General features: G+C 35.4%; 1 pseudogene; it reads left to right on the top strand.

Moving 5' to 3' along the window:
- Positions 1-2,410: 2,410 nt before the first annotated feature.
- Positions 2,411-2,529, top strand: LOC112476031 (annotated as a pseudogene).
- The last annotated feature ends 11,214 nt before the right edge of the window (positions 2,530-13,743 follow it).

Here is a 13,743-nt window from a genome sequence, read left to right as displayed (position 1 = left end):
ATTCAGGTCCTTAATCCATTTTAAGTTAATTTTGGCATGTGGTGATAGATAGTCTAGTTTCATTCTTTTGCATGTGGCTTTCTAGTTTTCCCAGAACCATTTATTGAAGAGGTTTTCCTTTCTCTACTGTATGTTTTTTGCTTTTTTGTCGAAAATCATTTGCCCATATAAATATGGGTTTACTTCTGGACTCTCGATTCTGTTCCACTGGTCCGTGTGTCTGATTTGCTGCCAATGCCATGCCGTTTTGATTACTGTCACTTTGTAATATAATTTGAAGTCGGGCAGAGTGATGCCTCCAGCCTCGTTCTTTTTTCTCAGGATAACTTTGGCAATTCGGAGTCTTTCGTGCTTCCATAAAGATCTGATGATTTTTTGTTCTATTTCTTTAAAAAATGCCAAGGGATTTTGATGGAGATTGCATTAAATCTGTATAAGATGCATAGCCTTTTTAGAAGTTTGTAGTAGAAAAGTGAAAAGGATGAAATTTAACGAAGTGTCCACATGAAAAAATTAAAAAGAGAAATAATGTCACTAAAGTAGTAGAAAATTATTAAGTAATATAAACTAACCATTAAAATTAATTAATTAAGAAAGGGATACAAGAATAAACAACAATGCTAAAAATCTATTGGTCAAGAAAAAAGGACAAATAAACAATAGTATAAATAAAAAGGGAGTTACAGAAATCCAGACACAGAAAAATAAAAAGATAATCAGAATATGAATGACATTAGGCTAATAATTTAAAACAAATGAAATGGACAAATCTCACTAAAAATATCCATCTTAATAAAAATGACTCAAGAAAAAATAGAAAGCATCAATAATCCTGCAAAACTTTAAAAATATCGTACCTGTGTTAAAAATATCCCCCCCAAATGCCACCAGCCTCAGATGGTTTTATAGGTGAATTCTCTTAAGCTTTCAAGAAACAAAAATTTTCATTTTTACAGAGAATACAAAAGAAGAAACAGTTCCCAACTCATTTTATGAAGCTAATATAATCCTGACACTGAAACCATACAGGGTCCTAACAGAAAAGGAAAATACATTTCATTTCATGGTCTTTGTATTAGATGATATGAAGGAACTACTAATTTTATTAAGTATGACAACAATATGGTCACTGTTTTTTTTATCATTATTATTTTGACAAGAATACTGAAGTATTTGTAGTGTAATAACACAATGTCTGGTCTACGGTCATGCCACTCTGAACATGCCCTATCTCGTCTGATTTGTACTCCTGAGATAAACCCACTTTGATCAAGATATATTTTATTTTTTAAAAAAATGTATAAAGCTGGATTCAACTTAATATTTTGTTTAGAATTTCACATCCATATTCATGAAATTTGCTAAGACACCTGCTAATTACTCTAAACATTAATAAATGAATTGATAACAATTATTTAATTGAAAGAATCAAGCATTTATTCTTTTTTCATACAAATTGTATTTTAAGAGTAACCAAATGATAAATAAAAAGAAATTCTTCTTTATAAAAAAATTCCAGCTAATGAATACAGAAGAATGACAGAATTAGATAATCTTTATTTTTTTCACCATTTGATGAAGTAATGGAACAAGACAACAACCATTAATGAAACGTCGTGCTGATTATTTTTTATTGGTCCCTCAGCTCCATTCTCTGCCCTTCCCTGCACTTCTCTGTACCCTAGGAATCTGACCTTGATGAACTGCTTCACACAGGGCCCACTCGGGCTCAGGGGATGGAGGGTGGGAGGAGAGATTAAAGTCATTCCTCCCACTCTTGCTCAGGCTGCATTTCTGCAACCATTACTTTTCCCTTTGGCCAAAGCTCCCCTGAGGTAACACATCTTCCACCACTTCAGCTCTTACCTGATAACAACTTTCTCTCCCTTAACCTCTTCAGGCTCTTTGGGAGTAGCAGCCCCCTAAGGTATATATATAACCTGAACTCAATCCAATCAAGCCCCCTAAGGTATATATATAACCTGAACTCAATCCAATCAAGCCTCTAGGTCTAATTCCCAGAATACAGGAAATATGAGTATAGAGGAACAATTTAGGTGTCATAATAAAGAAGCAAAAAGCCAAATATAAACCATAGGATATTCTATAGGGCAAATGACTTGGATATTTCAATAAATCAATCAAAAATAGGTGAGGAAGATGCATAAGAATAAAGGACATGAGGACAAACAACCAAATGCAACATGTAGACTTTGTTCGGATCCTCAAACTAGCCATCTTGGAAACAATTAGGGAAATTTCATCATGGTCTTTGTATTAGATGATACAAAGGAACTACTAATTTTATTAAGTATGACAATGATATGGTCACTGTTTGTTTGTTTTTCTAAATCTTTATTATTTTGACATGAATACTGAAGTATTTGTAGGTGTAATGAGAAAATGCCTGGTCTACGGTCATGCCACCCTGAACGTGCCCAATCTCATCTGATCTCAGAAGCTAAGCAGGGTCGGGCCTGGTTAGTACTTGGATGGGAGACCAACTAGGAATACCAGGTGCTGTAGGCGTTTTTAAAAAAAAAAAAAAAAAAAGTCTTAGATTTTTTTTCAAATACTCCAGGAAAAAAAAAAAAAAGAAAAAGAAAGGATAAATGAAACAGGATTAGCATAAGTGATATTGCATACTGAAAAATTAAAAGATACCCCATACGAGGGCAAGAAAAATGTATAAAGTTCTCAAAAACAAGTTGGACAATAGATGTAAAATAACTTGATGAATAAACTATAAAAATTTAAGAGACATTGAAAAGGCCTAAATAAATGGAATAGATAATTAATAAGTAAATGGATAGCAATATCAATATAATAAAGAGATCAACTCTGCCTTAATGTACCTAAAAAGTCAATGCAGTTCTAAAATAAGATGCAGATCAAAATCCATACAGAGATTTTCAAGGAACTTGATCTGCCCAATTAAAAATGTGTATAGAAGAGCAAAGGACCACAAATAGTCACTCATGAAAAACGACAAGGTGACGGAAACTGCCTTACTAGGAAACATATTAAATCCATAGTATTTAATATATTTCAGGCATAGAGATAGACATATAGATCAAATGAACAGTTAGGGAGCCCAGATCAGACCCAATATAAATGGAAACTTGATTTATGAAAGAGGTGGCATTGCATAATAAAGAGAAAATAATAGACTGTGGTTATCTATAAAGGAAAACTAAATAAAATGAGATCATTACTTTTGCTTTAGACAAAAAAAAATCAATTCTAAGATGAATGAAAACTCAAAAGTAAAAAAACAAAACATTAAAGCTTTTGGGAAATAAAAATATGCTATCTAAATGACCTTAGAGTTGGATAGGATTCCTTTTTAAAAATACAAGTCACAAATCATAAAGTAAAAGGTTACTAAATTTGACTTCATTAAAATGAAGAACTTCTGTTCAACAACTGATACCATAAGGAGAATAGAAATATAATTCACAAATTGGAAGGACAGGTTTGTATTAGCTATAAAATGGAAAAAGGTCAGTATCCAGAATATATAAGGAATCCTTATAAATCAATAAAAAGTGAAAATTAAAAACTGAACAAAATATATCATATTAGAATAGGTTAAACTATGCTGGAGCGACAAATAAACCTAAAAAATCTCAGTGGATTTAAATAAACTCTATAAAGGTTTATTTCTTGCTCAAAGATTGTCTTTTGCACTTTAAGTGACTCCTCAGGGAAGCTGTCCTTATGTAATTGGCTCAGTAATCCAAACTATTTCGATCTATCTCCACATTAGCCTCCATGATCACTGTGTCAGAAGACATAGCCAAGGAGCCTGCACTAACTCTTAAATGGTCTATTTTTGAAAAGTCAAGCGTGCACACAAACTATGACCCAACAATCCCATTTCTAAGTGGTCTTTAAAACTATTTGCTCTTCTAATCTCAAAAGAATTTTAATTGGGTGCCTTCTTGCACAGTTTTAAGGTACCTAAAAAAATTTATCACCAATTTGAACAGTCACAGAAGATGTAGTTTCTGGCATATTATAAATATTGAAATTTTTATGTCACTTAATTTTTACATCACATAAATGTATCCAAAGATATCAACCATAATAATTTGATAAACCATAATTTCTATCATTCATTAAAAAATACATATATAATTTCTTCAAAGTCAAAAATTTTATATTGTTCCAAATTTAATTCTTTTTATGTTTAAAAGTATTTTATTGATCACTCTATGATACTTCTCTGCAACGGAAATACGTCTTTAATAAATTAATATGCATTTATTTTCTTTATGTTTGGTCACAGGAGACTATGTGAGAGTGTTCATGGCACCATGGATTGTGGCATCCAAGGATAAATAAGTCAAGATGCTATCAATAAGCAACTGTACAAATAAATTGGGCTTACTTACATAATAGAATACCACACAACACTGGAAATTGGTGACCTATTACTATACATATCAAAAGGATGAATTTCAGATACATAATTTTAGTGAAAAAAATCAAATCACATAAAAAATACATGAAACAGACAATATAATATCTTTTGTAAAAAAAATACAAAGCTAACAATATATCATTGATAAACATCTTTGTAATAGAACTATAACAGAAGGCAAAAGAATAAGCCAACATCAGAACAGTGATTACATTCTTCCCATTGAGGGGGATGAAGAATGGATTTAGGACAGGTGAAAGAGGACTTCAACAATATTTGTGATGTTCTACTGCTGATGTTGGATGTTTATTTTACTATTATGTTATTTTTATGCATGATTTTTTTTTAATGTTTCTAAACAGGAGATTTGTGGCTACAAAGATACTAACTGACCTGACGTGGAGAGCCCTCATTATTACCTAGGAGATATACCTGGAGAATGTCACATGGTCCACCTGTCCAGTCCAGAGAACCTGTCCTTTCTACCTGAGCACTTTATTTTGGGAAGGACCAAAAAAAAGGAGATGCTGTCCATATAGTCAGGTCAGCTCTCTGCTAAAGAGCTCACACATCCTGAGCTTAGAGTTTCTTATCTGGTAGGTCTGAATTTTTTTCTATAAGACTTCACCCCCAATGCTGATTGACATTATTGGCTCCTTTAAGCGTTTGTTTATCCACACGAGAAATCTCTAGAGTATCATTTCCCTTTACACAAACTGACTCATTCATTCACTCATTTATGCAACAAATGTTTATTGACCTCTTTACTCTGTGCCAGATCCTATGAAGAACAACAATGAAGCACTCTCTTACAGACTATAGTTTGTGGGATTTTCATATAAAAAGTCAAGATCATTCAAAGAAAAGAATGAAGGAAGGGAAGAAAAGGGAGGGAAGAGAGAAAGAAGGCTAGCTTTCTAAGAAAAGAAAGAGATGCACAGATGTGAATGATAAGGATTTTACCTTTTTATGTCCAAGCACAACACCCTGTTTGACATACTTTCCTTCCTGTAGTCCCTCAGCTTTCCTGGGTCTTCAGCATTTTAAGACATTCCTAATCTTCATATGCAGTGAGAAAGGAAGAGAGAACTTAGTACCTGTCACTTGACTTGGAATGTGATTTTGTATGAGCACCTCTCACATTTTGGTTTTTAGTTTTCAGATTTTTTCCCCAATGGTCTATTCTATTTCAGGTTTGCCTCTTTAATCTTTCTTGTCCCATGGACTCCTAAGGAAGCCTGTGGGCTTCTTCTCAGAATAATGTTTTTAAAAGCATAAAATAGAAATATATAGATTGCAAAGAAACCAATTACACTGAAATGCAGTTCTATTTCATGGACCTCCCTGAGAAGACAGGCTGGAAAATAAAACAAAATGGAGAAAACAAGACCAGTTCTCTCTTGGATGCTCCCACAAAGGGCAGCTGGCTAAGGTATAGTGATTTAAGTGAAGACTGATTTATTTGCCTTCCCAGACAGAGGAATAAACTACCTCAAGAAAACTTGATTTAAAAGTGAAGTGGCTGATTGTCTATTTCCTAATAAAGCGCTGTAATCAAAAATACTCAGTGTTGTACTTCAACAGAGTGTTTCATTTATCAAATGTTTCCAGAACATCCAATCCACTTCTTAATTTCTGTTTACTCTTTCATCATCTCCCCCCACCCATCCGTGCTTTATTCCAATCTTTGATCTAAGTCTGAGATGTTGACAAAGGATTTGGCTCATCCTGACTCACTGCACAGGATTCCGTCACCTCCCTGTTAATGAAGCAAGTAGCACTAGGAGAGGATCTAATAATGCAAGTATTCTCTATGTAAACAGTAAATGTGACTTAGGGAGCTTCACAGATTGCTTGATTGCACAACTAATCATTCATGGTAATTCATCCAGTGGGTTTGATTTCAGGGGCAATGCTTCTGACGTGTCAAATCTGACACCCATCACAAGTCAGTATCTTTACCAAAAATATTTGACAGATATCTATATGCACCCACATGATGAAACATGGTCCTTGCACCATGTCTTCATTTGGGAAACTCCCCAAGCACCCCTTTAATAAAAGCCAAGAATTTAACTATCTCCAGACCCGAGAGCCAGAAACACCTTGCTATTTTCTCTTCTCAGTAATTGCCTTTTTACTGAGGAACTCAACCAGCTGTTTCTACCATACAGTACAGTTCCAGACAAAAACTACTATATTTCTTGTGTTATGATGTTCTTTCTGATAATTGATATCAGTTCACATAAATATTAAAATGCATTACCCTTACCCTTCCAAATGAAGACTCAACTTTATTTTGGGAAGGACCATCTCTCTCTCTCACACACACACACACACACACACACACACAGACACACACACACACACACACACACATGCACCCACCTTTACCAAGCACCTTCTCCCTCTTTACCTTTAGAGTAGAGAGAGAAATAAAAAATTAAAAAAATATTAGATATTGCCTTTTGACTTGACTGCTAACACAATAAAGCCGCATTGTAAACTGAATCATTGGAGTCTGCTGTTCTTATTGCTCTCTTTGCTGGTATTACTTCATGGATATTAGAACCCTTAGGGATATTGGAATATGAATAAAGATTTTTTTTTAAAATCAGCTGGGATTTTTTTTTTTCTTGATTCTGTTTCTAAAAATAATGCAGTTTGCAAAAACAGAAGGTTTGGTTTATAACACAAACAAAATTGTTACATTCTGAATGGGTTGTAAGTACCTGATTCTTTGCCTTTTTACTCATCCCTGCAAAAAAAAGAAAAAAAAACCTGCAAATCCATTTGCTAACCAGCTGTACCTCTGTGCGAAATAGATAACAACCTGTGCAAGCCAGGGTTTGCTGTGAATCGGTGCTGATAGGCCTGAATCTCATAGCTTTTTTTAAATGCTAATGACAAGAAACATTTCCGAAGCCAAAACGCTCTTGTAGATCTGTCTTTCTCTATTATGACTGATATTTGCTTGTAAGTACATAGAACACTTGTTCCCTGTCCCTTATCTTCGGTGCTGCAGCATGCTGACCTACATACCATTCAGCACAATATGATGCACAAACATCTTCTATATAATTTTTCATTTTCGACTTAAAAACAGTAGAGGCAAAATAGGATTGCTGCAAATCTAACAAAGAGATGGCATTATTTCCAAATAAAAATGTGCATTTTTCTAAAGAATTTATTTGTCTAGCAGCATGAAGTTCATACATAGCAATGCTGGGAAAAGGGTGTTGAATTGCGATTAGGAATGAAGGACTTAGGGGGAGAAACAAAACCCATCTTTTCTAGTACAGGAGAATAATTAAGCTAACTTATTTCTCACCACAATTAAAAGTTCAGCTTTTCTGAACTGTGTTTTTGCAGTGTCACGAAATGCAGCAGATATAATAATGCTGAAATGTGTACAATAATAACAAAAGAATAAGAGTAGAAAGTGACACGGGTAGCTGTGGGAAGGGAAGAAATAATCTACTCTCACACCTGCCATCGTCAGAACACTTCAAACCAAGTTATTTATCTTTTTAATTTCTTGCTGCTACTGCTGCCACGTTGTCGGTCCTCCCCACCATTGAAATGATACTTGGGTTTCCAGCAAAACTGTTAATAGCTGCTGTTGAGATCTTAAGCTTGTGGTTATCTGATGACCTAGCCTTCTTAATGCTCTGCAAGACCATTGTAATTGCAAATACAGTTGAGCCACATAAAAAAGGAGGGCTGTATTTCTAGGACAGCAGCACAGAGGAGGCCAGCAGAGGCGCCAACAAGGTCAAGGGGCAAATAGGGTGAAAACCCCTCATTAACTTGGAACACAGCTGGAAGTCTCCACTCACACCGCCTTCCTTTAACCAAGGGAAGAGGTGGCTTACGAATGCACCTAGGTTTAATTTTTAATGATGAAGCTGTCTTTGTTTTCCAAGTTTGCAGTGTCTAAAACAATTGGAAAACCTCCAAGTAAGATAAAAATGGCTTAGGTTGTGGCCCAAATGACCTCTTTCCTTGCACTTTAGGTAATTTATTTTGTTTCCTAATTATCTTGAGGAGATCTGAGTAAGAGGGCTGCAACAAATACTTTTCCCACCATTGTTAGATGTTGACATTATTATATCTGTTGACAATAGGTTTTAAGCATGAATCATATTTCTGAATTATTATTTTATGGTTCTCTCAAAGTAGAGCAACCTTTTGCAAAGAGTTAGCAGTTATTTGAATCTGACCAGCTAGAAGCCTCTTTTCCAAAAATCCAAATCAAAGAGAAAATAAATTTTCACACTTTTTGCAATTTTGCAGTTATTCTGCTTAATTGTTTGCACCAGCCAAATTTATCCATCAGCTGCCAGACCCCTGCTTATTTGCGAACAGCGTTAACCCAGCATTTTACAATTCTGTGTGATATGATGAGCAGAGCATTGTGCTGAGAGTCTGGAGACCCAGGGTTTCATTCTGGCTCTGCCACAAACTAGCTGTGTGACTTTGAGCAAGTCACTTGACCTCTCTGAACCTGTTTATCTGGGGTTTGGAGTAGTTAAATGATAAGAGCTCTTCTGGCTGTAAAATTCTACTATTGGCTTCCCGTGTATCCTTTTCATTTAGGGACCACTTATCACACCACTGTTGGCTCACGTTAACTGCTAAATACCATAGAACAATTTTCTAAGTGCTTATTTCAGATGATACTAAAAGCTCTTGGAAAACCCTGTCTTTCGGCATTACCATAGATATGCTTAAGTGATAACCAGTTTCCGCTTTGCTATACATTGCTAATGGCAACGTTATATAGTACTCTCACATGAGCTCCATAGGTCTAACTTATTAATGGTCTATGCTAATGAAATTTCCAGAAAGTATGTTGTTATTAAATTTTCTGGAATTTCAACACAACAAAACAACATATAACTGCTTGATGAATTACTCTGAATAGATTTAGTAATTTGTGTAAGGGTGGCTCTCTTTTATGTAAGAAGCCTAAATCCATTTAAAGTTAATTTCTGATTTTCTTATATTTATGTCATTCAGAAATACACGGCTGGTCCAGGAGCAATCTTTCTAAAACCCAAGCGAACTATTAATTTTGTCTGAGTTAAAGCATAAAATGTTAACAGTGTACATTATCCACAATTTGCCAGTTACTTCACATTCTTTCCAAGTAGTCTATGAATTTTTTCTCATATGACTGAGGTTTTGCATAGCATCTCTGTTTTTTATCTTAAATGCAAGGAAAAAGATAGATGGATTTATTAAGACATAGTGCCTAGCAAAATCAAATTAACATAAAATTTTTCATGAACTAAGCAATCTGCATTTTATACTGCTTTTAATGATTTGGAAGAAAATAGAGTCGAAAATTCCGGGTCCCTTTCCTTGAGCTTCTATTTATAAAATATACCCAAATGAAGATTCTACTTCCTCACTGTCATCATTACTAAAAAGTAATCACTTCATTGTTGAATCTGTCTGCTCCTATGCTAGGCAATGCAGGTAGAGCCATTTACACAGTTATAACCACTGCCCATGATAAGATGAGGAGATGACAGTAAGATGGATTCACCCACACAGAACATAAAGATTATGAAATATAAGCATCGGGTAGAATTTCTACAAGGAATGTAAAAGTGTTGAATTTTAAATGCTATGTTCTGGTAACATCTTATGCTTTAGGCTTAGCAGACAGTTAATTACACATGCATACACTCACATACACTCACATATAAATGTGTATCAAACACAGCAATATAATTCCGTGACTTAAAAATGACTCACAAACACAAATTGATATTTCTGCTAGAGGATAATTTCTTAAAGAATTTTGAAAGTTTGTAAAGAAGTTGGAAAGGAAATGACATGAGTGATTTTACTTTTTTAAATCAAATTCACTTATTGATTCATTTATTTAACATTTATTGAGATCTTCCTATATACCAAATAGCATGTGTTTGTAAGTTCAATATAATTTATGAGACAACTAAAATGTTCAAGAAAGAAATCACTCTTATTCCTAAAGCACTTTCAATGCGAAATTTGCAAACCAAGTGACATGGGTAAGATACTGTTACCTTGTAAGATACAAGATATCTTAAATCTTATTTTTAAAATTAAAAAAAAAGAGAGAGATACTATCTTAGCGATCCTTTTATGTTATCACTAAAAAATATTTCAAAATTTTATCCCAGGCATTATTTTTGTAGTCAACAGTATATATGATTCATTACATTTAACTTTGAAGCTGCAACTCATCTGGTAACTAGAGATTATAGGAAAGTAGATGATTCAAATCATTGTCAGGCATAATCCTCAACTGGGCATCTGCTTCTAACCAGAATCAGCCATTCGAGTTACTGGAAAGGTAGCTAAGAAGGATCATGTTCCAAGCAAGGTATGGCAAAAGAAATGCGGAGGACATGACCATTAAAGTTGCATTTCCATATCATTTCAACTTGGTGTCCTTGTGTCTGGAGATAGCACACCAGATGACATCAGGAACCCTTCTCCACCCTTCCCACAGGTGTACTAAGAAAGTTGTTTCAGTTATAACTAGAGAAACCATCCCATTTGCTCAGGACATGTCAGTTTACTCCTGTTATCCCAGCATGATTATTTTAATAGCTTCCATTCACACTTTCAAAAAGCCTGGCTAGGGATGATTAATTAATTACACAGGACTCCTAATCATAATACAATCTATGATACATACCCTAAGCCCTATTTAGAACAAATTCTAGTCCTGACCCAGGACCAGAAATCTAGCAGTCTGCAAAATTATAAACACCAGCTGGAATTTATAATATTCTTCCCCCAGGCAATGGACACATTTTTTCTTCTTTAAAAAAAAAAAAAAAAAAAAAACTGGACAAGCTACCCTGTCTGGTTCATGAACATAACCTATAGGTGTATGTCCTGTAAAACCATAACTTATCTCCACATGAGCCCATCGAAGTAGCTAAAAATTCTTGAGATGCAAATAAGCTCTACTGGATTCTGCACAAAGCCTGACTGTTACAAACTTTTTTAGGAATGGAAAATTTATCTTATTCACCAATGCCTTGAGCACGCAGCCTTATTTGTAAGAACCACTCAACAAATGTTTGCTGAAATGCCTGGAACATCTAGTCAAAACACCTGGACGGCTGGACTAATTCTTTACTTTCTTTCCAGTTATTTATCATCATGTAGATCCAAAGAAATCCAGAAAACAGACAAATGCCAGGCCTGTGCATGTTTGCTAGGAGTGCCCAGGTGTGCATGGAAGGAAGTAACATCTACACTTCAACTACCGCTTCCCCTCCTAGTAACTTCTTAATCTATCTTCATGTTCTTTTCCAAAGCAACTAATTGGCCACTTTCTACAACCCAGATATTCTAGAGGTAAGAGCCAGGATGACTCATCAACAAAATAGTTGTTTCCACTGGACCTCCTGGACAAATATAGTCAGGATTCAAGAGAGGATCTCGCTAAAGAAACATCAGTGCTTAATACTCCATTCTACTTTCACTTGTATAGCATCTAAGGAAGTCTTGACTCCATGGAGAGACTAGTCATAGTGATGGGAGAATAACGAGAAGACAGAGGAAGAGTTTAAAATAATCTTTTGCTCATTATGACTTTAGAAAGAAAGCTCAAGTCTGTCCACAAGTTATGAGCAGGAATTACAGTAATTAAATAAACCCTCATAACTTCTGCTGAAGCATTTGGCCTTCAGCCTTCGGAACATTCCCAAATTTTAATCTGTGACTTGTTAAAGCACACTTGTGATTTTTTTTAGATCACCAAGACAGACTAACTAAATGTGGCGACTAGGCCTAATGGAATGACTTTTACGAACCTACCACATGAGACAGAGTCAAAACTGTCAGGTAATTTGGCATCATCCGGTAAGGAAAAGGTTACCTACAACATCCATCTATCTTTGAAAGACAACAGAGGAGCAAAGTAGATTTCAAGCTGGAAAGAAGGGACAAAAGAGCTGGGCCCTAGAACCCAGATTCCACACTCACACGACATGTTCTTTCAGAAGGTTTGAATCTAGGAGCTCTCTCCTTTCATCGGCCAACATAAAAGTTGTTTCAGCAAGAAGCAGGGAACAAAGAAAGACTCATTTACAAAAGCAAATCTAATGGCACAGTGTCTGGTGGGAACTTTTATATATGCTGCACCTGGCATTATTTTTAACTATGCGTGAGACACAGTTGCCTGCCACACCTCAGACAAGAAAACAGTGTGTTTCTGCGTCCAACACATAAACCTATGTCATGTATGTGTGAACCCCTGGTCCCTGTCAGCAACAAAGGTTCTGACTGGAGGGCTCTGGAGGAGAAGGAGGTGTGCTTGCATTCTTAGTGGGGGTGAGTCTGCCTCCCATCTTCTATGGGAAGAGGAACATCGCCAGGCACTCTGATCTGAGCCCTCTACAGTTTATGCCAGCTCACACCTGTAGTTGACAATCTCGGTGCTTCCCCACCTCTGGGTAAAATGGTCTTTAAAATACCCTTGCAGACAGCAGATGGATAAAGTCGAATTAAGGAAACTTTTCCGTTCATTGCATTGCTCCTTCTGGTCAAGGCAAGATTGTGGAATTTTTAATTGTAAAGTCTAACTTCGTGGGTAACTAACTTTCTATTCGGAGTGATGAAAATATTCTAAAATTGATGATGGTGATGGTTTGCACAATTCTGTGAATATACTAAAAGCTATTGAATTATACACTTTAAATGGGTAGATTGTATGGTATGTGAATTACAGCTCAATAAAGCTGTTACCAAAAAAATCGCTTACCTATTATTAAAAAAATAAAATAAAGCATTATCCATTCTTTTCTTTTTCTTCTTCTTAATCAAAGAAAATACACTCCAAGTGTGTAGTTATGTCTTGCTCTGCTAAGAAGAGCAAGTCCACTTGTCAAGTTGACCTGGTTCAAGCATAGAGGGAAACACGCACAGGGCTGGGGCAGCGTTTCTCTGAAGGCATCACTTCATCTTTTCCTTCATCAAACTTCCTCATTGACACAAGAGCCTTGGCCAAAATAATCTCAAATTTTCATTCCAACTGTAACACGACTCCATGATGCTCTAAGAGGAGCCTAGCTTTAGTTGAAGCCATATACATTTTAGTCGGATGTGAAAAAAAATTATTTCTGGTGCATTTAAATGCTGGTCATTAAGGAAAAGTTAAGTTTTGAGCTACGAAACCTGTAAATTTGTCAATCCAATATTATAGTCTATACTAACATAACAGACACAGACAGAAAGCTAACCAGATACTCAGACGAAGTCTTACAAAGATAACCTGTGGCAAGTTATATGCCTGATTTGCTCTT

The sequence above is a fragment of the Pteropus alecto genome, unplaced genomic scaffold (assembly GCF_000325575.1).
Source record: "Pteropus alecto unplaced genomic scaffold, ASM32557v1 scaffold92, whole genome shotgun sequence".
NCBI lineage: Eukaryota > Metazoa > Chordata > Mammalia > Chiroptera > Pteropodidae > Pteropus > Pteropus alecto.
Note: the sequence above shows the minus strand (reverse complement) of the source record. Positions and strands in the feature narration are given on the sequence as shown.